General features: G+C 49.8%; 1 protein-coding gene and 1 pseudogene across 2 annotated transcripts in view; one reads left to right on the top strand and one right to left on the bottom strand.

Moving 5' to 3' along the window:
* LOC144104919 (uncharacterized) overlaps positions 1-25,773 on the top strand; it is a 211,524-nt gene that overhangs the window by 18,649 nt on the left and 167,102 nt on the right. The gene's annotated exons all lie outside the window — the stretch shown is intronic.
* LOC144103377 (uncharacterized) lies at positions 11,223-24,867 on the bottom strand (annotated as a pseudogene).

The following is a 25,773-nucleotide window of genomic DNA, read 5'->3' on the forward strand; positions in this document are numbered from 1 at the left end:
ATCACGCTGTTAAAAATGGAGTCGAAAGCGTAACATTTGTCACCCATGTGAAGCTTGTCGAATCGAAGTTTGAAGGGGCATTTCTGTGGTCGGATAAACTGCAATAATTTTGAACGTGCCATCCGCGTGGGAGCCGCAAAGTCTTCCCTGATTGCAATTTTGGTGCCTTTTAGTTTAGTTCCACATGCCAGGATGTTTTCCTTAGTTTTGAAATGAGTGAATTTAACTATTATCGGGCGATGCTTCGATTCCGAGAATTTACCTATGCGATGCGCACGCTCAATGGTTCTGGAATCAAGATGAAGATTCAGTTTGTCCGCACACAGTGTTATTATTCCTTGTTCTGAATCTTGCCATGTCTTGTCTTTGGTGTCATTTAAGCCAAGGAAAATAAGATTATTTCTGCGTAGCCTGTTGCTTGCATCAGTGCTTGCTGCTTTAAGAACGGCAATATCTTTCTTGATCTGAGTGGTAGTGCTATGTTCAGAGGTAGGTGTTGGGGAATGTGTTGCTTCTAGTGCCGCAACGCGGTTTGTTACGGACACTAGTAATTCGTTGTGGGAGGATTGTGCGGTTTTAAGTTGTTGAATTTCATGCAGTATAGTTGACTGACTTTCTTGTAATTGTTTTATTGTTTCCATCAAAGATTCGAATTCGGCTGAACTGGGAGGGCCCGGATTAAGCTCGACATCACCAGAAATCAACAGCACCAGTTCAAGGAGTGCGGCGAGCATTTCTGCACCGCAACAAGCACGAGTAAACAACCTTCGCCACATCAAGCTGTCGGGGCACGACACCGAAATCAAGCAACGATTACTGCTGCAATATTCTTTAGAGAGGCTTAAATAACTAACCTGAAACGTGAGAAGGGCGTTCAACATTGTTCTTTGAGCGGTGTCGCGCCCCAACTGGCCCATGTCGGCGAGTGGCTTAAGTAGGGAGCGCCTGCCGAGTCCCGTGACCGATGACGTAATTGAAGATTGTTGCCAGGAGAAGTGGGATCCGAGCGCCAGATCGGGAATGCAGTGCCACGGCAAGAAGTCGGATGCCGTTCGGGGAATATGGTGCGCCGGTTCGGAAGCGGGAAAGAGGCATGCGGGCGTTGATAGGTTCCGGGAAGGGCATGCGCTGACAGGTAGCCAGCATGACAGCGCCTGAAACGTGAGAAGGGCGTTTAACATTGTTCTTTGAGCGGTGTCGCGCCCCCTGATGTGTCGGTGTCGCGGTGTCGCGCCCCCTCGCGTCATACTGATGAAGCCCGCATTCAGTCTTGCGTGTTTTAGTTGCCTGAACAGGTATGAGTGGCACAGCCGGTCGAAGGCCTTCTCCTGGTGTAAGGAGAGCAAGGTGCCTTTGAGATTCCGCGACTTGAGCCACGTTATCATGTCCTTTAGGGCGATGCCATGCAGCTCTACTGATCGGCCAGGGATGCAGCAGGCCTGATGTGGCCCGACGATGGAGGAGAGCGCCGGTGTTAGGCGCAGTGACAAGCATTTGGCGATGATCTTATAATCGCTGTTCAGCAGCGTGATGGGGCGCCATGCTCTGAGGTCCATTGCCCTGCTTTGGTCTTTGCACAGCAAGGTAATCAGGCCTTCATTCATGGTTGGTGTTAGCCTGCCCTCTTGAAGTGTGTTGAAGAGATGCGCGAAGGGCTTCCAGAATAGCGGCCAAAAGGTCTTATAAAAAACAGGTGGAAGGCCGTCAGTTCCGGGGCTACTGTTATGCTTCATCATTTCTAGGGCAGCATACAATTCCTCCTTAGTTATTCAAGTCCCATCAACGATGGGCTCGTCCTGTGAGCTGTGGAGTGGGAAGGCCTCCGGGTTGCAGGGCTCTGCCATGTACAGGTGGTTGTAAAAACTTTGGGCCTTCTGAAGGATTTGGTCCGGAGCTGTGGTGATCGCTCCGGAGGTGGGATCCTGCACTGCGGTCAGCGTGTGGCTCTTGGTGGGGAGGCGGCGTCTCAGCAAATGTCTTGAGCACCAAATCTCGCACTCCCATTTCTCGGCGCGCGCAGTTGCTCGCAGCTTGTCCCAGCGCCTGCTCAGGGGATGGTGTAGCTCTTTTCGCAGCGCCACTAGCGTTGGGGCGATGCTTGGCCCCTGCGACAGTGGGCTGGACAGCACGATAATTGCGTCGGAAACAATGCGGATGTCCTGACGTTCCTCCCTTGCCAGTTGCTTCCCCAGTTCTGGAAAACTGCCCTGACCGTGCCCTTCATTTCGTCCCATGCACTCCCGGTCATGGTGGGCGATATGCGCTGCCTGATGACGACCAGTGCATCTTGTAGCACTCTTTCCTCGTCGAGGAGGCGCGTGTTAAGCCTCCAGCAGCCCTTCGCGCGCGGTGCTAGGCCTACTGCGCACAGTCTTACTACGACCAGCCTGTAGTCGCTAACTGCCATGGGAAAAACCCACGCAGATTGGAGGTCGCCCAGAAGTGTGGCCGAAATGTAGACACGGTCAGTGCGGATCTCCAGACCCCGGCCTGTCCAGGTCTTGCCAGCGCGTCCAGGTTGTAAAGTGCGCCAGCAATCGATGAGTCCCAGTTCGTCTATGAGGGCTCCCAGCGCCTGTGCTCCCCGATAGTCGCATCCGAAGCGACGCAGTATGCCCCGAAGTGAGCGGCAGTCCTTGGCAAACAGTGCACAATTGAAATTCCTCATGAGAATGACTCGGGTGGCGCCAACCATCTGTTCTTCCAATCCTTCGAAGAAGGCCTGTTGTCCGTAACGGCATGGCGCCTAAACGTTGATGATTCGCGTGCCGTTATTCAAATCAACTGTGATAGTGCGGCCTGCAGTATCGCGGTTGTGGCGCAGAACCGCAAGGCCGGTGTCGCGGAGAAAAAGCAGCGCCACTCCCCCTGAGCCCTTCCTGCCGAAGCTCCAGTACGATTGGTGTCGAATCTGTTGTCAAAATGTTCAATTTGGTCCATTCTGTGGATGAAAGTCTCTTGTACTGCCAGGATGTTGATGCGCTTGTTGCACGCCATTTGAATAACCTCCGCCTGTTTAGCAGCGCCTGTAAAACCTCTGACGTTGAGCGTGGCTATTACCAGGGAAAACGCCAGGATGTGGCTGAGGAGGAGGCGGAGGGTGCGCTGCCACTTCATGCTAGTGATTCTGTGCCTTCTACTGTGGGAGAGGAGGGGGGTGTCTGCTCTGTGCAGTTATCTGAGACCAATTCTCAATCGCAGGTTTGATTGTTGCAGTACGTGCAGGGGTCTTGTGGTTCTGGGATGTATCACTTTCAGAGCTACTGTCGCTCAAGATCGGCCTTTTCAGGAATGCGCGTTTGGTTAGTGGGACGCTATCTGATGATTTCCAGGAGCTTGTCGCACTTTTCTTGGTCTTCTGTTTTCGTGGGCTGTGCTTGCGCTTTGCCCGAGCGGCCGTCACTTCCATTTCGTTTTCTTCATCGTTCTCGGTCTCTGGCGAGGGGGTTCTGTTCTGGTGCGCTGGGCCAGTGCCTCCTCAAAAGAGGAGGCGCTGGCTGGGCGCATTCGCTTGCTCTGCGCTAGCGGTGGCGGCGGCTGAAAGCACCTGGTGGTGTTCAGTGACATCTTCTTTGGGCTTCTCTTGGGTGCTCGCAGGGGGCGCAGCGGTGGTCGCTGCCGACTCGCGAGCATCTTCAGGGGGAGAGCGCTGGTGTTGGAGCTACCAATTGTTGCCTCCTCGGTTACGCTCGGCGTCGTTTGCGTGCTGAGGGCGCTTGACGGTTGCACCAGCGTGGGCTGCTCCCAGATTACTGCAGGCTGCTCAGGTTCTTCTTCTGCACCTCTGACCACAGACGCAAAGTGCGCTTTCTGCATTCCTTAACGGCATGGTCCTGGCCGCACTTGAGGCATGGAGCCTCGCATAACTCATGCCCGTAGGCGCCGCAGCGGCTGCACTGTGCGGTCTCGCAGTTCGCTTCCATGTGCCCCTGAGCGCCGCAGTGGCGACAAACGCGGAGCACGCCCTCGTACTCGAGCAGCTCCATGGTGTCGATGATGTCTAGGAAGTTCGGCACCGCGGTCTTCATCTCCATTTTTATGCGCCAAATCCCTATGGTGACAGTCGGGAAACCAGGCACTGACTCTCTTGATATGCTTAGGATCTTGCCATATGGCAAGTCACCAGCTCTACATCGTGGTGTTCTGATGAGTAGCCGAAGGCTCTGACGAGCTTGGCCCACGTTCCCTCCTTGGTCGGAACCGCCAGAGAGGGGAGCCATATGTCCGTCAGGCCTGGCAGAGGGGTCAGCGCGGGCGCTGCTGAGCGCGCATAACACACCTCGGAGCACGCACTGGACGGGTTGACGACCAGCCACCCACTGCTGTCCAGGGTTGCCAGGTCCAAAAAATGAAAAGTTGGCACAGAAACGGGAAAAGTAGCCAGAAAGTAGCCAACCAGAGAAAGAGCAATAAAAAGTAGCCAAGAAGGAGCCACGGGGCTGTTAAATAGCATTTGGTTAAATATAGTGCTCACTACAAAAAGACAACCAAAAGCATTATTCGTTTAATGCTCGTTTTATTTCAACACTCATGAAGAAACAAATGTCAGATGCGTCTTATAACAACTAAATCATGTACAAAAGCTTTCTGAAAGAATTGGCTATTTAATGTAGCACTGCGATAAATGACTAGATAAATGCACGTTTTTATCAGAAACTTCTGCCCAATAACTAGAAACAGTATAAAATGCATAAAAATATGTACAGTAAAAGCTCGTTAATTCGAATTCCACGGGGCGGCCAGGCCAGTTCGAATTAACCAAATGTCAAAGTAATGAAAGTGAGCAAAAATGGACGCGTTTGATGCCCGGAGGGCACGAAAAACATTTATTTAGCAAAACAATCTGTTATCATCTTCTGCTTCTTCTCTCTGAGGGCTACCGTAGTCACTCGATCTTCTAGCGCGCGAATGCGACGCAGGGAGTCTTCTTCCCCCTCTTCAAAGCTGAAGAAAAGGCGCACGACATTCAGCGCTCCCATAACTTTTGTCGCGGACGGACGCACGGGCTCTTGCTCCTCGTCATCGTCCTCATCTTCTGCCTCTTCTGGGACAGATTGCTCCCCAACAATTTCAGCGACAATGTCCTCATCACTTCGGGCACCGCACACTGCTGCATTGCTGTCTACTTCAACGTAATCATCAAAACTAACGTCCTGCAGCACAGCACGCACAGCCGCAGGCAGAGGCTCTGGACTCCCATCGTCGCCACTTTCTTCCATACTTCCGGCAGCAAAGCCACAGTGGTGGAAGCAGTTTGCAATTGTGGATGGCTGGCCTTCCGTTCGTCCACCTCGCGTAAAATCGCCACTTTCTCCTTCACCGTCTTGGCGCAGTATTTCCCACGCGAACACATCTCGCGGACACAAGCTCACAGCAAGCGGCGTGCAAAACGAGGGCTAAAACACTAAAACGTCGTTCCTCGAAGCAGTAGCGGCAGGAAAGACTGGTTAGTACTTGTTCCAGCACCCTAGCGGCGCCCCGATGGTTGTGCCATCTATCGTTCTGCCGTGAAAGCTTCCAACGATGGTTTTCAACAGCGGCGCTTGGCGGCGCGCAGTTCGAATTATGGGTGGCGGCGCCAATTTTTGAGTGAATTAACGAGCTGTTACGCGCATAGACTTATATGCACTGCGGACGGACCACGATGACTATTTCGAATTATCCAAAATTTCGAATTAACGAGTTGTGAATTAACGAGCTTGTGGAGTGATGACAGAAATAGGCTTGCTGTGCTCCTGTGCGAACAATTTGTGAACAATTATCATGGCATTAATCTATTCCAAGAGTGGATTACCTTGTAATTGTAGTATCTGCTCCCAGAATTCGGAGGGCAGACAATGGCTACATGTTTGCCATCAACTGCTCCCAGGCAGTTCGGGAACTGCCATCGGTCGGTAAAATCATTGGCAATTCGGCGCCACTCCGCCTCTGTCGGTGTCTGGAAGAAGGCAACAGCTCTGCTTTAAGGTGGACAGTAAAACTTGCAATACAAGTGTCGTGACAGAAAGCCAATACCCAATGATATGTGGAATGCAATTTCTTTTCATTCCCTTGTTGGGGCCCATTACATCTGCCTGTTCCTTGTTCATAAACTGCCAAAATGTTGTAATGACAAGAGTTAAAACTATTGTATACTTAATATGCATACTAGCAATAAAGCCAACAATAAAATGTTAGCAATGTAATGCTAAACCAGGGCACAGATACAATTTTGTACTTGCTGGCTGTAAGCTAGTAAAAAATAGACTGAGAACTATTAACGAGCATATGAGTGTCAGCCGCTGTTGCAAAGCCTATGCGATGAAGCTTGCAGCAGAGCCGGCACACAGAGGTACACATCTCTGACAGACTGCCAATGCTAATTTTCATAGCAGAGTGATGCACATAAATAACATCATGAGGCATTTGCCTTGTCATAAAGCACTTTAAATGAAATGCAATGGGTGACAAATTTTGCAGCCAAGGTTCAGCTCACCTGCATGAAGTGATTTTTCAGTTGTTCCCAAATGGCCCAACATGCTGCATGTATGCACCGCCTCGCAGTTTCTATGCCTACGCGGTAGACAAGGGCCACATTGGATATGTCCTGCCCTGAAGCCAGATAGCTACAAGACAGAAAAACAGATTCAATTCATGAAGAAACTTCAACTTGCAACCGAGATTTTTGTGTCTGAGTATTGTGTTAGTGCCATAGTTTCATGAGCAGGTTTTACGCAGACGTAGCAAGCCAAGAATTTTCACAATATGAAACTGCAAGGTTATCTTACTGCAAAGTTACAGGTGCAACACACTGATGCACTAATGCATTTCGACCACCGTCTGATCATGTAAACCTATTCAATAAATCTGCCCAAAATTAACCTCCAATGTGACTAGTACGCTACATAGGTCACTTACCGTAAAAACTGGACTATAGGTCGGACCGGAATATAGGTCGACCCCCTAACTAACCAAATCTAAAAATGAAAAAGATCTTTTTCAATGGGAAAAGTACCGAAAGACATCCTTACTTTGAAACAAATACGACTCGAGAGGTTGCACAATGGTGACAGTATTTAATTTCATTTAAATGCTGCTTGTATGTACACCCGGCAAATTTTTTAACAATATCGCGCACTAATCGGCCCGCGTGTTTGTTTCTGGCACAGGCAAGTACGGCGCCGTAGAGCAAAGCCCTCCTCTTCATGAATTGCCGCAACCAGGATGGCGAGCCTTTGAATTGCGCCCTCGTGAGTCTAGAGGCACGTGCGATCTCTGCCGCTTTCACGCGGATGCATTTGGCAGTCACAGGCAGCGATCTTGCTCGCAGCGCAACGTTTCCTTCCTATTCTCGACACACTACGGTCTGCCCACGAAATGATGTTTTCTTCTGGTTGCTGCAAGTTGTAATACGCAGCTTCTGCCTCCGCCAGTACTGAATGCTATTTTCGGATACTCCAAATTCGCGCTGTGCCGCCAGGTTCCCGTGAGCTTCCTCGTACTCAATCGTGTTTTTCTTGAAGGCGACGGTAAATTGCCATTAGCTTCCGCTTTGCATCTACTGAAACGCAAAATTGCGGCACTGCTGCTGATGGCGATGGTGATGGAGGCTGCTGACTTCATCCACCCATTGTTGCAAGACTTCCGTATTTTTTCCGCCAATGACCGGTATATAAGACGGGGATCGACTTTTCACCATGGTTTTTTGAAAAAAAGTTCGACCTATATTCCGGTTTTTACGGTAAATTGCACCAGCAGTCAAAAGATCATCTGCATTCTTGAACCTGTTTTGTGTAGCTATAACATTTACCACAAAGAAGTATGTGCACGCACTGCCTACTAGCAACTGCACTTGCACTCCAGCGATGCCCTTGTGCTTCTCAATAACAAACCACGCGGCAATGCAACGATAGTATATATGCAAATTGATTGCACTAGTTTTATACACTCGGTGGCACATATTTAAAGATGCCACTTGATATATGTTCATGTAATCACTACAAAGTTCAGTCATACTGTACAAAATAAACTGCTTTATATGTAATTGACCCTGTTTAGTTCATCTCCTTTTAACTCGGGTCTGATCCCAGCAAATCTCTGCCGGTCTCAGCTTCCTATTTCCAGTTTTTAAAAATGTTTTGAGATGATTATTAAAAAGAATAGAAAAAGGTTATTCATACTCTCCACGTTGTTGCCAGTACACTACTAAATGTAACAACTGAACTTTCTGCATAGAACATTGTTGCTTATTGACGTGTTCACAGACAGAAATCAAGTTCTACAAACCTCAAGGCTATTGCCAGTCTCTCCCCTGGCTCCAAGGGCTCCCTCACGACATGCTGACGTGCGAGGTCTGTGGCCACGAAGCTCAACAGTTCATCAAAAAGCTTCGGGGTCATCCGGTAAAACTTGAAAAAGAGGTCATGATCTCCTTCACGCATTCGACGCATCTGTTGAGGAAAAGATAATGCAGTCAGGTCAAGAAAAAAATGCACATCATGACTACAATTCTCTGCAATGTGTTATTGCAGGCCAAATGTTGTAGGTGATTTCTGTGCTTGATTTATTTATTTTTACATACTTTTTGTGATAACTGAAGTACTAAGTGCTTATCATAGCTGGATCTTGTTGCTTCTGCTGTGGAATCTTAAATATTTCATCGCTGGATCTAGGTAGCACAGATTGGTCCTGAATGCAGTGCCCGTTCGTTCTATTTACTTTCCCTACTCTGCTGAACACCCAACTTTTTGAGAAGTTCGCTTCTTCTAGCAGCTGGCAAGTGTGATGGTGAAGCTCGCTTGAACTTAAAGGGGGGAAAAAAACAGTTGTGTGATATTCGCACACTCCTTCCGAATAAAACGCTAAGTGCGTCCTGAAATAGATAAAGGAAAAAAACTCGTTATAGTCGTGTATATATGGTCACTGCGAGGTCCGTCTGGGCGGCTCAACTAATCTAATCCCACAGTAACGAAAACACTGATGTACAATTGTTCACCTGAATTTCTAATTTATTCACACGAAGGAGTAACACGAAAGAAACGGAGGTACTTACACCTGTGTGGTAGAGACCTTCTTGCTTTCGCGTCATAAACACTGGCCGAACCCACCACCGTGGCTTCTTCCGCTGACGCCTCTCCTGTCTCCTCAGTATGACAAGAGTGCTCTTGTCATGAGCCGCAAAACTCGTTCTTCTGCATACAGCTGGCATGATTGCACAGATGCACGTAGATGAGCTAACTAGCAATGGCAAATTAACTCATCCACGAACGGCATGCAGGAAAGAAAGAAACTGCATGGTATTGATGTTGTGTCGATGGTGCTGCAGATTGTAGTGTAGAGCTGAGAAAACTGCGGTGGTTGCAGGTATACTTAAAAACGTCAATTCAGCTTACTGCCTAAACTACATGTTGTAATGCTTTCAAAAGCTGAAAGCTCTGAGTGGCAGTCTCACTGTTTTGGCCAGCATCTGCCTGTAAGGTCTGGCAACAGAGCAGCGTGGGCACAAACGCCAGCAACGTGCGCCAGCGCCTAGTGCCATGGAGATGCATACTGCTTTGGACGCCCGTCCTTGCGCGGCGCCAAGAGCGCCGACGCTGAGCGCAGACGCCCAGGAAGGGTCCTTGGAGTTGGCGCTTAAGGGAATTACAGTTCCACTGTAGCACACACGGCCGGGACAAAGCTGAGCTAGCCATGTTTGGTCAGGGCACGTTGGGAGGCGAGAGCCGCTGCACACAACTGTCGTGCTGGGGACGTGGCAGGAAGCTCATCAATGAGAGCCTGTACAGCCGCCGATAGCGCAGCGGTCACGGAGTCACGGGTGTCACGGGGAGCCTCGATTGTAGTTGAGACCTGGCCCGTGAGTGCATTTCTGAAGGATCGCTTGTTCTGGTTGGTAGCAGGAGCGCTGATCGAGATGGGAGGGGAGGCGGCATTATGCTGGTTTGTCGGCGCTGTGCTGTTCCGTGTAGCAAGCGCGGCAGGGGTGGTCTGTGCGGTCACAGTGGGAATGCGGCTGGAGGCAGAGGGCTGTCTGTCCCGAACGAGGTGCCTGGCTTTGAGGCGTGAAATGCAGGTTGCGGAGCTGGCCATAGTTGCCTCAACTCGCAGCTCGTATTGCCAGCGTGAGCACCGGGGCTCTGTGGCACTATGCGTGCCTCGGCGGTTCACACAGTGCGGTTTGGCTGCACTGCAATCATTGCTGCTGTGTGTGGAACCGCAGTGCAGGCAGCGGGGTTGGGCGTTGCAGGCCGCTGTAGCGTGGCCGAGCGTACCGCACTGTGTGCACTGCAGCGGATGTGGGAGGCATGGGCGGACCCTGTGGCGCAGCTTGAAAAGGGCGATCTCTTCCGGGGGCCGCAGGCCCGCGAAACGGATGACCACATTATCGCGGTTTCACCAGGATTCGATTACTGGGACACGGCTTTCAATGCCTGCCTGGATGGCTGCCTCGGAGAGGCCCTTGTCGATGCCAAAGATGAGGCCGGTCGAGGTTTTGGCAGTTTTCTGGCGCGCACCGGAGCTCCCTGAATGGTGCTCAGTACCAGGATCGGCGCCAGGTCTGTTGAGGGGTGAGTGTCCACCGCGCAGAGGTTGCACCGTTTGTTTACTCGCACGGCCGTGACTCCGGGGAGCCCCGCCAGCTGCGCGGTGATGGCGTCTCTCGAGGCAGCCAGGAAATTTCCTTGTCTGTCCGAAGGGAAATACAGGACAGTGCAAGGACCTGCGTTAGTAGTGGGCTGGTTTCCTGGCGCAGTGAAGGGTGTGCTCGCTGCCAGTTTGTTTGGGGGGTTGCCCGCGCTAGCAGACGACACACCGGCGGTAGCAGACGACGCACTCCCGAGCTACAGTGAACTAGAATATTTTCCAGTGGCACGACCGCGCCTCTCAGCCTGACGCATGCCGTGTCCCCTGCAGCGGCAGCGCTGCGATCGGCCACTCTTGAACGCTCTGCTCGCCTCCGCAGTGTGCGATGCCAGCACACGAGACTGGAAAGCGTGCGTCATTATGTAGCTGCACGTTTAACGTAGTTTTGTTTCACGCTTGCTATTTATCTTTAATATTTGAAGATATTTTTCATGCGCAGCTGTTCATTGAATTGAGTGTACAATGTCGATCCCGCTATAGCAAGCAATAACAGACGAAGGCTATTGAGCGCTGTAAACTTTTTTTTCTTGAGCCAAGTATTACAAACTGTCGCAGTTCCGACAGTGTGCCATAACTGAGGAACATCTCCAGTAGCAAAGACTTCGCTGTATGCCTCAAGCAGGCGCTGGCATAGGTCACTGTTTAAATTCCGTAACATTTGGCAAGTGACTTGGTCTGGACCAGGGGCACTTCGTCGCCCGCGTTTGGGTTCGAGTGCTCGTGGGAAGTGAAGGGCACAGTGCATAGGAAAACCAGACGAATGGAACGAATGGAAAGGCGGAAAAGATAGTCTATAGGTGTGTCACTCGCCAGAGTGGGGACAAAGTGATCAGCTAGTAGATTGGCCAGTGCGACAGCATCAATCCCTTTGGCCACTGCTATGGAGAGAGCAGGGAAGAGTGGTGCTTTAGAGTGGAGCATAGATGAAAGAATCTGGCAGTCACGAGCCTGCGCACCGGGTTCGTCCAGGGCACGTCACACCGAGATCCAACTACGACGTCGCAGCCGTTTGGCGTGACGTCGGCACACGGCGTCCAAGCACTTGTAGATGGTGCAGTGTTCGGGTTTGTTCGTGCGCCGTGCTCGACGTTGAGCCCTTCGACGCACAGCACGTACTAGGTTTAAGAGTTTTATATCTGGCTCAGGTGTTCCAGGGAGCACAACACAACGTATAGTAGCACCACTCGCGCAGGCGGCAATGTGGTCAAAGGAGCTATGTAGTTCGCTAGGAGTTTCATCACATAGCTCGCGGAAGCGTGTCCTCTGCACTATACTGTAGATCACTTTGTCGGCAGGAGGTTCAGTGCTTGGCAGAATGTCATTTGGAAGATGGTCTGATCCCACAGTATCTGGGTGTGTAGACCAGTCGTATGCACACTCTGGGGAAGCTACGCTGAGGTCGATGGCTGTGGGAGTACAGCGTACACGCACAAACGTTGTGCTGCCTGTGTTCAGCAGGTTCAATCCTGCGGCATGAATAGCGTTGATCACGTCATAGCCTTGTCTGGACGAAGTGCGGGAAGCCCACTGAACGTGTCGGCAGTTGAAATCACCATAAATGAGGAGGTGTTGATTGAGCCGCTGAGTAAGATGAACTATGAACCGGGCGTCCCACGGATCTGCAGGCCGCACATACACTCGCAACGGATGTGTCAGTTTTCTCGATGCGCACTGCGATGGCAACGCACTCGATGGGACCACCAGTGAGGTCTGTAGTAAGCACTATAGATAGCGTGCAAGAGATGAACGGATATAAGGTCCGCTCGATTCGGCCTGCACGGCATGAACCAGTTCACGTCAGTTCAGAAAAAGTTCCGCGTTCATGCAGCGTCAGTTCAGCAGTGCAGACCTAGCGCGACACTAACGACGATCAGAAAAAAACGTCAATGTGCAGATGTCGTGCAAGCCTTCTGCTTTTGCTGCGCTGGCTGCGCTTGGATGTTGCGTCATCCCACGGTCTTTCGTTGTTTACCTCTCCCGTTTACTGCGTGGAAGAAAAAAAAATGAACCGTTTTTTACTGCCTACCGTCATGCAAGCGGCTATGGACCTGATGGACTCCGATAGTGAAGAAGAGGAGTTCGATGACTTAGTTGTGATGATTGCAATGAAGCTGGTGAGACTGGACAGGAACCGTGTGCCGCGGTACTGCGAGGACGTTGAGTCGGTATTTTGTCTTCGAGTTCAAGCGTCTTTTCTGCCTCTCACGAAGCACGTTTGATGCTCTTGTGGCATCGTTTAGACAATCGCCGTTTTTCCCGCACCCCATAGGAGGCCGTCTGCAAATGAGCCCAGAAAAAACATGCCTCGACGTTCTCAGTTACCTGGGCACACAATGCAGCATGTATTCATTAGCCGACCGCTTTGATGTTTCAGTGTCATCGGTGCATGCCTGCGTCGAAGGAGGGCTGGATTTCCTAAACAGCATCAGCTCCTCCGTCATCGTTTGGCCGAATCATCAACAGCAAGAACGCAGCAAGGCTGGCTTCTTGGCGAAATCTGGTGGCAAGGGACCACGTAACACAATCGGCTGCGTGGACGGCTGCCACATTGAGAACAACAAGCCTGATGTGAAGTAGCCATCGGTGATTCTTCAGGGCATTTGTGGTGACAGAAATAGGTTAATTGATGTCTTTATTGGGTTCCCGGGCTCGGCTCACGACGCCAGGGTGCTTCGAGAGAGTCCATTTTTCGAAGATGCCGACAACAAATTCACCGATGGACAGTACATCCTTGGGGACTCGGCGTACCCGCTGTTGTCATGGCTGTTGACACCATGCCGCGACAACGGGAGCAGCTTTGCAGCGTGGAAGAAAAAGTTCAAGTTTCACTCGCAACAGCGTGTTGCTATTGAGAACACATTTGGCTTGCTGAAGCAACGTTTTAGGTGGCTCTATCTGGTTGACGCTGCAAGCATTAAACAATGCTGCCTAATAATAATGGCCGCATGCGTAGTGCACAACATGTGCAACGACGAGCGTGATTTTTTCGATGAACTGGGCCAGCTGCCCGAGCTGGAAGAAGTGGAGAACGACGAGAACAATGATCTGGTTTTTCATTGCAGCGCTGCCAAACAGTGCGAAAGAGTGCGGAACGCTATTACCCAAAAGCAGTGCTGAGTGTGTGCTAGCTTTGTATGTGCACTTTGAGCATGTGACACATTTTTAGTGATTGCCTTTTTGACATACATATTGTATCATATTATTAAATGGTGCATGCAAGTAATTATGATGTAATACTGATGGAAAGTCTTCAAAAGGTGTTTTAGGATTCAGCATGGTCGTTTATTTGCTGTGGACCCTGTGCCTCTACAGCCTTTACAAGGTGCTCAAGGAGAGCTATTTTCTGCTCAAAGCGTTCGGCCTGCTCTTTCTTTGCTTCCTGAAATGTATCGAGCAGTGCCTGTGGTGAAGCACCTTCCTTGCGCTTTTTTCTTTGTTGAGGCTCAGGTGTCCTTGATGGCCCTGGCTCGTCGAGGTCGACAGTTTGAGATGGCAACCCAGTATCATTTTGCTGCCTGCTGCTGCTGCTGCTGCTGCTGCCTGTGTCGGCAGGCGTGCTGTCAGGAATGAAAGATTAGGTTATAAGAATCGTCAAAATGCATAATTCAAATCCATATCCTGCTTCTTTCTGTTCTATGACTCTGCCAGGTGCCAAGGGGAACGTTGGTTGTATGTGGTGCTCCCTCTCGAGGATAGTGCTGAGCTCCCTAGAAATAAATTCAACTTGTAGAGGAATGTTGCACAAATAGCTTTGGTGCACTTACAATTGCAGGTACAGGTGCGGCCAGAATAATACGGAGCACGCGACAGGCGACGCATCAAGGAGAAACTAGGGTGCCTCGATGCGCGCCCGCTCTCCGCTTAGGGTGAGGACAACCGCGTCGTCTGCTAGCGCGACCGCCATTTTCTTGCTTCCGCTGGTCGCGAGACGCTCGTTTGCTGCGTGGCGCGCCTAGATAGAGGTGGCCCGCTTGCATTGGGAGCTTGAATTTGACTTTACTTTTGAAAATCATTCATTTTATAGTTTAGATGAAAAGTAAGAGTAAAGATTCGGTGATGCATTCGCTATTTCGAGACGATTAGCGAAAGTATAGCGGATATCTTTCTTTGTTTTGCTATAGGTGATCACGGCGGGCAGCTGATCGTCGTCGTTGGAATACCGGCGCCACGGAGTTGCTATCATTGCGCTTACTTGTGGATATAGCGGAAAGAGGGTGAAGTGCGCCAAGTGAACAGCTGCATATTCAAGTACGAACGCATGACATACTTACGTTAACTTACACTATTATGCAATGGTGGCAAAAACATTTTGCAGTCAAAACATAAAAACCTAGGCGCACGCAAGAACAATCATTTAATGCCTTAATGCACAAGTACAATATCTACAAAATGATTACAAAAGACGATTCAATGCAAGCGTAATGCAACTTGTGTGTCTTACGCTTTAATTTTTCTCACGCTTATGTGCATGCACACGAAAAGTTCACACTTATTACAGCGTCTTCAAGGAAGAGAAACACCAGCACAAGTTTTACTTCCGTGACCACCAGCACGTGTGGCTGGGTACTGACGTAGATGTATACGTAGCCGCAGTCTTGTGTAGGCGGCTATCAGCATTTTTCCTATTGCTTCCTTGTGATCTGCACATGTGTTCAGGCATGGTCGGTCTATCTTTGCAAAGTATTCAGTGAGCGATTTCAGCGGGGACTTCATCGTGTGTATTTTGTTAGTGCACCACGCGGCAGCGCCTGTGAAGTACTCCTCGTAGTTCTTGAGAGTGCGCATCACTTCACTGCTAGGATAAATCAAGTTTCCTCCATCCCTCACATACTCCTTCAGAATTGTCAAAGAGGCATATTCATTACAAGCTGTTCCGATGAGAGCATCTTTGCACTGGGAGCAAGACACAGACTTTAAGACGCTTTTCAGGATGAACCCTCCCAGGTAGTACAAAATGGAACATTCCGTTGACGTCAGTTCTTCGATGAACAAACTCTCAGAGTCATCTATTTCTTCAGGCAAATTTTCTGAGTGCTGCTTCTTTGCTTGAGAAAGGAGATCGACGAGGTACTCTCGATCATCAAGCTCATAGCTTGTTGTTCGTGGCGTGTGTAGAAATTGGCTCACACTAACAAGCCTCAGAGCACATTTTAAATCATATGCCGTCGGCACTGGCTTCCTTAGGCGTACTACTGAAAAAAGATTTTCGAGGCAGTCTTGAAGTAGCCTGCTTGTTAAGAAAAACTCGTAGCGTTCATTGCCCAGAAAAACTTCTTGGAGGCGAAGGACAACTGTCGTGGAAATAAGCAGCCCAGCTTGGGATGGTTTCCACTGAGAGGTGGCGCCCATATTCATCCCTTGTATAGTTTCTGCTGCAAGGCGCAAGGTTTTCAGAGCAGCGTAATATTTCTCCATATTTCGGTGGCTTAAAGCTAAAGTGGGATGGCGTGATGACATCAGGGCATACCACTTTGACACCAGATCGAAGAACCATGCTGTCGTTTCGGCAGATGGGTCAAGCAGCCCTTCTTTCACCAAAAATCGGATAGCCGGTGCCGCCTCTCTGAAGAATTGAAGAGCTACTCCTACCTTCATTTTTGTAAAGTGGCCGGAGCTGACATGAACTTCCGATAGGGCAGGGGCTACTTTAAGTTCCCTCTCTGCGTCGTAGTCCACCACTGCCTGGACGTGCTCCAGTTTCACGTTTGGTGACGGGAGGTTGTTGTCGAGCACGGTGGCATCGCTCAGTGCAAACACTTTCGAGCTTAAAAGTTGCCCTCGTAGGTTCTTCAACACATGTGCTGCATCAGCAGTGAAAAAAAGCTCTTTCCCGTCCAAGCATGGATGCGGTATTGAGCACACTGTGGTAGAATTTCTGTGGCTTGAAAATCCTAATTCTCGCCACATCGCTCGATTTGCTGATCCCATGTCACATGTGACAGCACGGACTCTGAGGGAAATCTGGCCACAGCGCCGAATGATGTCGAGTACATAGTCTTTAAGCACGGCACCTTCCACGTGTTGGCCAGTGAATTCATAGCCGATGACCTGCTTCCACCGCTGATTGATTCCTCCCAGCATGAACACCAAAGCGTGATTGGCGGGCTCCTCTGGCTTCGAAGGAAGTGTTATACTTCCAAGGAGAACGTCTTCACCTCGATCCAGTTCAAATGCTGTAGCAATTTCCATCTCGTCTAGAAACAGCACACAGTCTTTTTCCACGTTTTCCATTGTGTCAGTCTTGCACTTCATGACATCAAAAACTTCTTGAAGAATGCCTGGAAGGAACCTCAGTCCCTGGATCCTCCGTGCCAACGTCCTGCTGGACGGAAGAGGGTAACCCAACTTCCTCAATGTCTCATATCCTGTCGTTCCGCAAGCAAACTTAATTTGCAACCCTTGCTTAACCGTCTCCGCAGACCACGTGTGACCCTGAGTGCTATTTTTAGAAATAGCGGAAATTTGGTCTGCATTCAAGAACCGTGTATTTTTTGCGAAATTATCAGCCATGCTTTCATGCTTTTGAACTTGCTTTTTGAGCTTTTGGATTGTCTTGTTAGCAATTGTGTGATGTTCTTGAAGCGTGGCGTATTTCCTTTCCATGTCTACCAACTGCTTTCTCAACTCAGCACAATCCGTTTGTGTCCCACTAGCTGTAGGTGTTTCATCTGTCGAGCTTGGACTTCCGACGTTCGAAGATTCTACATCTAAGCTGTCGACTTGGAGATTGACCGATGACGTATCTCGGGACACCATTTCGGTTGAATCGGGGAGCAAATCTGCCTCTGATGCGATGTGAAGTCCTTCAGCGGGGTTGTTCACCTCTTCATTGGCGGATATGGGCACAAGCTGCGTTCTGTCTCTAGGTGGCTTTCGGTTCCTTGGAGCAACTGGAAGCAGGAGGATGTACAAACCAATGATCAAACTGAGCACTATGTAAAGGAAAAATGCGGGAATCACGGGATATGGAAAATCAAGATAAAGAGCAAAGCGAAAACAAGGCATGACCAGCGTCTCGGCATTTTATTTTTCAGTCTTTAGTTTTGCACAAAAAATTCTAAGGGTAGGGGCCAAAAGGTGCACATAAGTACTTCACTTGTTCCCCGCTCCCTGTATTAATTACAATGCCGTCTTGGTTAATTCCATTTGTATTAATTAGAGAAGGCGACCGATTCTGCCTTTTCAAGTAAGAATGGGTTAAGTGGGCGTTTGAGATGAAGGCTGCTGCGTGAGCCGATCGACAGTAGAATTGAATAAGTGGGAGGCTTCTTGATGAGCGTGCGAGAAGACATGCATGCATGCACACATAACCTGTTAAAGGCGAAATAAGTGACCCATACCGGGCAAGCGGCTCAAATGCCACCACTTTTTTTAGTAACGAATGTATGCACTTATACAGAATCAGGCAGCGAATCAAACGGGAAATACCTACCCCTGAATGAGAAAACCGTTGGTACAGCATTAGGTTTCAGCTTTTTCCATCCATCTGCCCGGTTTTGCTCAAAACATGATTCTTCAAAGTGAGCCTGCATGAAAAATTTTTTTTGCTAATATAAATGCCTTATTCCCCGAAAAATAAGATTAAATTACGATAAATCAAGAAAATCAAACAAATGCACGCCGGCACGCATATGGGCTCACATCCGCACACATTTACAAAATAGAGATGTACTTCACACTACTCCGTTTTTTTTTATTTCCATGCGCTACTTCCATGACATATAAGCTAGAATAAATGTCATGAATAACAATTTTCGCACTGAACAAAAGTATAAAAGATCTGAATTTGATGCAATGTGGACAAACACAAGCCTAAAACGCGTCCCATGCTATTCTGCACTCCGGGATTCCCTTTTCATACTGCTATACAGGTATGCGCCTGCCAAAATTAAGCGGGCAGCGAGGGCTTTTTGTGAAGTAAGCGTGATGCACTGCTGCTCAAGATTCGTGGCTGACAAAGATCGTAATAATTTTAGAAGGCTGAGCCTTATTGCCACGTGAAATGAACGGAAACGTAAATGCGCCAGAGGTTCCATATCGCCCCCCAAGCTCTAAGAGACTACGACCGTTTGCAGCGATCAAATATCAGAAACCTGCAAAAGCATGACATGACGCCTCCGACAGGAACACGAAATCGTAAATATGGTCATCAGAAACAGACTCAAAGACAAGCTGACACGAGCCTCGAAATAAATTTAGCACTGCTGAGAAGTCGGGTACTTACGCTGCATATGCAAGAGTAGTTCGTCGGCTGCCACTTGTCCCGCTTCACTTTCACAGTCCATAGAAGACGTCGTTTTTTGTCTCTAGGAAACGAAAACATTCTCCAGCCATTTTTAGCGCTGTTAGTGCACTGGGGAACGCAGCACCCAGGCATTCTGCAAAAAGACTGTGAAGAATGCCGCTTTCCGTGTCTAGCGTGGGCAGTCGACGGGACGCGGGAGCGGAATGCAAGAAAATGGCAGCGGCGCCTCCCGAGAACCGGTTTTGGCGGCGGCGACCCCTTCAAAGAGTGGCTCCACCCTCAGCGGAGAGCGGGCGCGCATCGAGGCACCCTAGGAGAAACTGCATCTAAGCGCCACCTATCAACAACAGTCATAAACACTTGGCTCTCCGCGCGCAGCGAAAGTACCCGCCACCGAGCCCCGCTCTTTGCTTCAACCCTAGCGTTATCTTTGCTCGAAAGATGCTGCGCAGTTGCGAGCAAAACCGCCAGGTGATGCCTTCATCCAAGCGGGCTGAGTTTATCGTCGATGTCGTGCGCCGAGCGACGAGCTGCGTTACGAAGCGCGCAGGCTTTTGTTTGCAGCAGGCATGCAGTAGAAACATGTCACGATGCTGCCTCTCACAAGAGGAAAATGCTGAGGGAAAAAATAGTTTTCTTCCCTTAACTGCCGAAATGCACTTTTACTTATCTTTAAATTTGCTGCGCGTATTTCTTCTTATTTGACAGCATATGTCAGTGAAGATTGCTGTCGTGTGAAGGATATACTTTTACGAAGGACGAAGAATGCAGTGTTTCTCCAGCACAGAAATTGAGGGACTACAGAATAAAATATTTGATATCGGAGCTTACGTTTCTAGACTAACCACAAAAAAAAAACGCCGGATATCATTTAGGTCTTCGCCTAGGAAAACTAACGTTTATTATCAAATATGACTTGCCAAGACAACTGTTTAGAGAAATAACTTTTATAACAGAAGAAAACAGCAAAAAAAAATTACATGAACCATAACAAAACCGAGGATACAGTTAAATGATCTATTCGACTCGTTATCTTTTATTTTTATCGGCATTCTTTCCTGGCCTCATTTTTCAATTCATTAGAAAACATGCAAATGCATATCGATTCATTTGTAAATGTCTGCTGTTTGTGGCCATCGATTCCGCAGACCTACAGGCATTACACCTCTTCAGTGTCGTTGCCGTGTCCACTGTCCTTAGTTGAGACGGCGGAGAAAAAAAAACGGGCTTTTTTGTGTGCGGCCAGCTAGTAGTGGGTAAAATTCCCGTTCACACGAATTGCTTCTTGCATGCGGTCTGGGAGTGACTGAAAGAGGCTTTCAACGTAGCCACCCCTCTTGGAAAGGCGCTCCCATTCGTCATGAACCGCTGTCCACAGTTCGTCCGCGCCGGCTGTCCTCAAGTTCATTTTAGATAGTTCTGACTTCATTACACCCCATACGTTTTCAATTATGTTAAAATCTGCTCCTCTTGGAGCCCAATCCAATAGTCGAACAGCCCTCTCCTCAAGAAGAGATTTAACTGCTCTGGCGCAGTGAATGGGGCTCTGGTCGTGTTGCAGAAGAAAGCAACCGTCCTTGAAAGGCCCGTCCAGAGCGTATGGAATCAGGATATCTTCAAGAAGGTCACAGTACGAAGCCGAGTTGTAGTAGTGTGGTAGTCGCACCAACGGTCCGAGGCCGTGGAGGCTAATCGCGCCCCAGACGTTCACGCTGCAGCGGCCACTGCTGAGGACACTTGACACGAACTCGGGATTATACCTGGTTAATGTAAGAAAGGGGAAAATATTAGCGCCCTCAAGAAAGATATTTACTAGCAGGGTGAAAAGGGCAGATGATTTAGAAAGGACCGACCAACCTTCCTTCGCCGAGCAAAATATATTTTTTGCATAACCAGGCACCAAATACATTGTGCAAAGAAGATACTCTCCCGCTGTGACGCCACCGCTCCTTCAAAAAGTTATTTCTAAATCCCTTTATCAGATTACTGGTATTAGCATGAGGTGACACATTGTTACCCTTAAATGCTCAAGTGCACAAGAGGTCGACCAGGGAGCAAACAAGGATAATAAAAACGCACATTAAACGTAGCATGTTTCGTATTCCTGGCCACCAGGTGCTTTTTGTGATACGGAAGATGAGAATGAGGACTGATATATAACATAAAACAAGGTCAAAGTAAGTAGCCAATGCTACAGTCATAATTACCTAGAGTTTAACGGTCGCCACACTCGGCGATGCTGATCCCACCGCGAGCTGAACGTGCTCTCGTCTGTAAAGATAACTTCACCCCACTCGGTTATGCCCCACTCCGCATGAGCTCGGGCAAATTCCAGGCGTTGTCGTCGCTGTCGGTCCGTGAGGTAAGGCTTTTGAGCCGCCACACATGCCTGGAGACCAGCTTCTTGTAGTCGACGCCGAATTGTTCGCATGCTGACATCTATGTCTAGTGCGTCCCGAATCTCCTGTGCGCTCAGAAACGGCTCTGCCACTGCTGCTGCGATGATTATTCGGTCTTCATCCACAGATGTGCAGCGGCTTCTGCCTGACCGTGGCGCATCTCCTAAGCTGCCATGGTCGTCCCGATATGCTTGTAATTATCCTGTTCACCGCTGTCATTGAACGTCCTGTTATCCGGCATATCTCTCGTTGAGAAGTTCCCTGTATCGATAAATGAATTATTTCCCTTCGAACTTCTAAAGGCACTCTTGGCGGCATCTTGTGTTGCCTGTCGCACCAAATATTTTTCATCTACACCAGCAGAAAGCTCGACGTGGTCTGAACGTGGGCCCCGGTTTTAGATGGCCCGTATCAGCATGCATATCAGTCGCATATCAGTCGATGATTTTGCATTTTATTAATCGCACTAGCGAATACACCACTGGTCACATTGTGTCTTGGAATGACAGTGTGAAATCTACTGCCGCACGGCCGCGACTGCCGCACGGCCGTGACAGCGCAAGATAATACGCGGTAAAAGACGGCCGACTAGGGCCCGTCTCCAGTTTGAGCCGCTGATCGACGCTAACGCCGAAGCGCTTGCTGGTGTCAGCAGACTGTAAGCAGTGATGCGATAGGCCTGCGGCAAAAAAGTAGGTCCGTGCCCCGGCGCCTCTCTGCGCGTGCCGACACGCATAGTTCCGGCCGCTCCTGCTAGGTAGCGCGCTTAAGCAGCTCTCCGCAGTTCTGCCACCGTTCCTGTGCTCCGTATTATTCTGGCCGCGCCTGTACATCAAACATGACATGTGGGAATGAATGCGCCACAAATAGGTTTGGTGTGCTTACTCTTCGTGCTCGCATGACACACGGGAGTGGCCAGAGGCAGAATTCTTGGGTCTTGGCCCTTTTGTACGCCCTCTCCAGGCTTTTCCATTTGTTCTCGATTTGAACGGTGGTAATTCTGTCTCCGAATTCTGCCATAATAGCATCTGCTATCGCCTGCCACAGGGACTTTTTTGTGCTGAAGAAAAGTGGGAAAACATGGGAAGAAATGTGTGGTGCAAGTTTGGCACTGGCAAGAATGTTATTCCAACTTTGCAATCTATTTCCTTATGTTTCATCCAATTTGGAACTAATACTACTGCTTACAGGAAAATAACATGCTTGAATTGCTATTTTGGTGCAGAATAATGCCATCCTGCCATTTGTAAGTTTTGTATAAACAGTTCTTTTTTCTTTTGTGACTATCACTTTCTTACTTGTATGGTTTTTATTCATTGTTCGGTGACAATGCAATAAAATAGAACTTACCAAAAGCCACCTTTCTTCCTGACTTGTTCTTTCAGCTCTTTATATTTGCCGATCAAGAACCTAGCCTTTCGCGGAGGCCACAGCTCCGGCCCAGGGATGCTGCTTTCCATCTCTGGTGCCTTATCTTGCTGCGTATGGTCTCCGCCGGCGCTAGCATCGTCGGCGAAGACGAGAGTAATGACACTTTTATCTGTTCAAATGTGAAAATAATCTGTAAACACCACACCGTGCTTGCAGTCACTGCGGTAGTAAAAGTACAAGTCAAGCAGTTCGCATTGTTTCCTTTGTTTGGTTCGAGCATGCTTGCTCCAGAAAGCACAAAGGGTCGCAGCCTGTTACGAATTCAGATGGGAGTCAATATTCTGTTCCTTGCTTACTAGCAGACGCTACTTGATCGGTCCTTGAATCGGCAAAAAGAGCGTGCAGACTCAAACACGGGCAAAACAGGTATGGCATTGCTTAAGGAATATATCGCAGGGAGTACTGCATGTCTCGATGAATAAAGTAAAAAAAACAATGCATTGCAGCCCAGGGTGTCTCAATGAATGTGCACTACACGGCAGCTGGCATGAAACGCACGTGTGATCTTTACAGACTGATGTGTACTGCACTCCAAGTTAAACAAGTTCGCGGTTTTTGCAACAACGTGCATCATGCCGCATGCACATGTTTGCTTACTAGTTAGCATACTTGGTGTTGAGTATGCGTAGCCGTTCCCTTGCCGAACTCTGGCACCGTTCTCGTCGACGATAGGGAAAACACTAGTCTCCTGGTCGTCGATCGCAACCCGCAAGGCGTCTGCATCCATGGCGGCTGCACGATTTCGGCACTGACCGCCAAGGAGGTGCAGAGTTTTCCTGAACTTTTCTTGAACTGGACCTGCACGATGCCGGCATTTTTTTAAAACAAACGTCGTCGTGCAGAGGGTGCCATCTTGCACTGATGAAACGAATGGCAGTGCAGCACGAAGAGAACTAGCTCAGGGAGTGCAGGGGTATCGAACGGACCTATATATAGCTGCCCGAGGAGAACCAGGTGGGTGTGTCGTGCCGGTACATGGGATGTCGCCACAGGTCGCTAGCGCGCACTGGGTTGGGCTGCTGTAGCCTAAGTATCCGGAGAGAACGAGGTCCTCTGCTCGAGTGTAAGTCTCCTATAGTGCAAGAACGTTGTACTTCTGTAGAGGCAGCATGGCTGCTAGCTCAGGTTGACAGCAGCGGAGATGGCAGTAATTTCACTGCAACACACGCGGCTGGGAAACGCGACTGGTTTTGGTTATGTTGGCTTAAAGCTTGCTGTGCTGCAAGTGCAGCTGCACACAACTGTTGGGCCGGAGATGTGCTGTGTAGTTCCCCTATGAGGGCAAGGACTGCAGCGTCAAGTGCTGCGATGACATCACGCTGGTCGGTCTGAGTGACAGGTGTGTTTTCAGGTTTCCTCCCTACCACAACATCGCGGAAGGACTGGGCGGTTTGTGGAAGCGTTGGGGCGAAGTTGTGTGCAGCGACGCTTTCAGTTGGAAACACGGTGGCTTCCGACGCTGATTCGCAGTTGTGGGCATCGTCTTCGCAGATGGGAGCGACGTCTTGGGGTGCGGTGTTTGCACGCGCTTTGCGGATGTCCCGGGCAGTTTGCTGCCTGGTTAGGTGGTTGTCAGGACCTGCCAAGGTTATAGCGAATAGGTGTTCTCCCTGCTAAAGAGGGAAGCGAGGCTCGGTAGCGGCGTGTGTGCCGCAACGGTTGACACAACGCGGCTTGTTGGGAGTTGCACTGAGAGGCATGATGATTGTTTCCGCACCGGGGACATCTGGGTTTGGCGGTGCAAGCTGCAGTAGCGTGCCCGAAGGTGCCGAAAGTGCAGCGGTCGTGGGATGCGCGTGCGGACAGCGACGAAGCTTGAAGAGGGATATCTTTTGCGGTGGTTCAGGGCCTGCAAAATGGAGGATAATATCGCTGCCGCTTCGTGTGCAGCTGGTGACAGGAACCCTGTTCTCAGTGCCCGCCATTATCTCTTCACTTAGGACGCGGTCCAAGCGAAAGACTCGGCCGGTGCAGGTGCATCCGCCCACCTCTTTGAACCTTGACGCCGCATATGACATCAATGCTGAGAAGTGGCTGTAGATCAGCCAAGGGGTGAGCGTCGACTGCAACGACGTTTCGCCGAAGGTTCACTCGGACAGCCTTTACTCCAGGCAGCCTTGAAATCTGTGCAGCGATGGCATCCTTGGAGGTGCTCAGGAAGTTTGCCATCCTGCCACTTGGGTGGAATAAAATCCTGGGCGACCCAGGATTCTTCTTTCTTTGCTGTGGTGGCCCAGAAATGCGGTTTGTATTTGGGGCGATGTCAGAACCTAGCTGTGTGGCTTGAAAGCGGCGTCTCCGATTCGCCAGCGGTGGCTTCGGGTTTGCTGCAGCTTGTGCTTTGCTTCTGGTTGTAGCTGGTGTGCGAGCCAAGGTTTGGTCAGCAGCACTCGCCTTTGTTGTGGACACGTTGGGAGGGGAGAGGAGGCCCCCCCCCCCCCCGTTCAGGGGGGTTGCTGCTGGGGCCCCGCCAGTCGGGGGTGTTCTTCTTCTGTTCTTCTTTGTGTACAGGGAGGGTTTCAGATAATCTGCTTTGCTGAAAGCTTCTTCAGTGCTTGTTGCTGCGCTGCCAGTGTTTTTGACAGAGCTCCCAACCTGGGCTGGCGGGGGCTGCTGAAGTGTTCTCACAGCAGTGCTGCGTTCATTCATGTCTGGGTCATTGTTGGCTAGAGGGCTTGCTCCCTCAGCAGGTAGGATGCGCGGCAGTGTCTGGGCGCGAGGGGTGGTAACTTCTGTTTCATCTGTGGCAGTGCAGGCAGCTTCTTGGTGATGCTGGGTACCGCTATAGGGATAGCAGCAGGTAGCCTATGCGACGGTGTCTGGAGAGGAGCGATGATAACTTTTGTTTCATCTGTGGCAGTGTAGGTAGCTTGTTGTTGATGCTGAACACTGCTAGCAATAGATGGGCTGGTCTGAGTACATGTAGCGGCAGTTGAGATGGCTGCGGCTGCTTGTTTCCCTGCTCCAGGGGTGGCACTATCGAAGCGACGCAGAATGGGGGGAGGAGGCATTGGTAGCACTTCCGAATGAATTAGTTAGCAGTCTGGTGAGGTCTCAGGGGAGAACTCGTTGTTG

The sequence above is a fragment of the Amblyomma americanum genome, chromosome 9 (assembly GCF_052857255.1).
Source record: "Amblyomma americanum isolate KBUSLIRL-KWMA chromosome 9, ASM5285725v1, whole genome shotgun sequence".
NCBI classification, from domain to species: domain Eukaryota; kingdom Metazoa; phylum Arthropoda; class Arachnida; order Ixodida; family Ixodidae; genus Amblyomma; species Amblyomma americanum.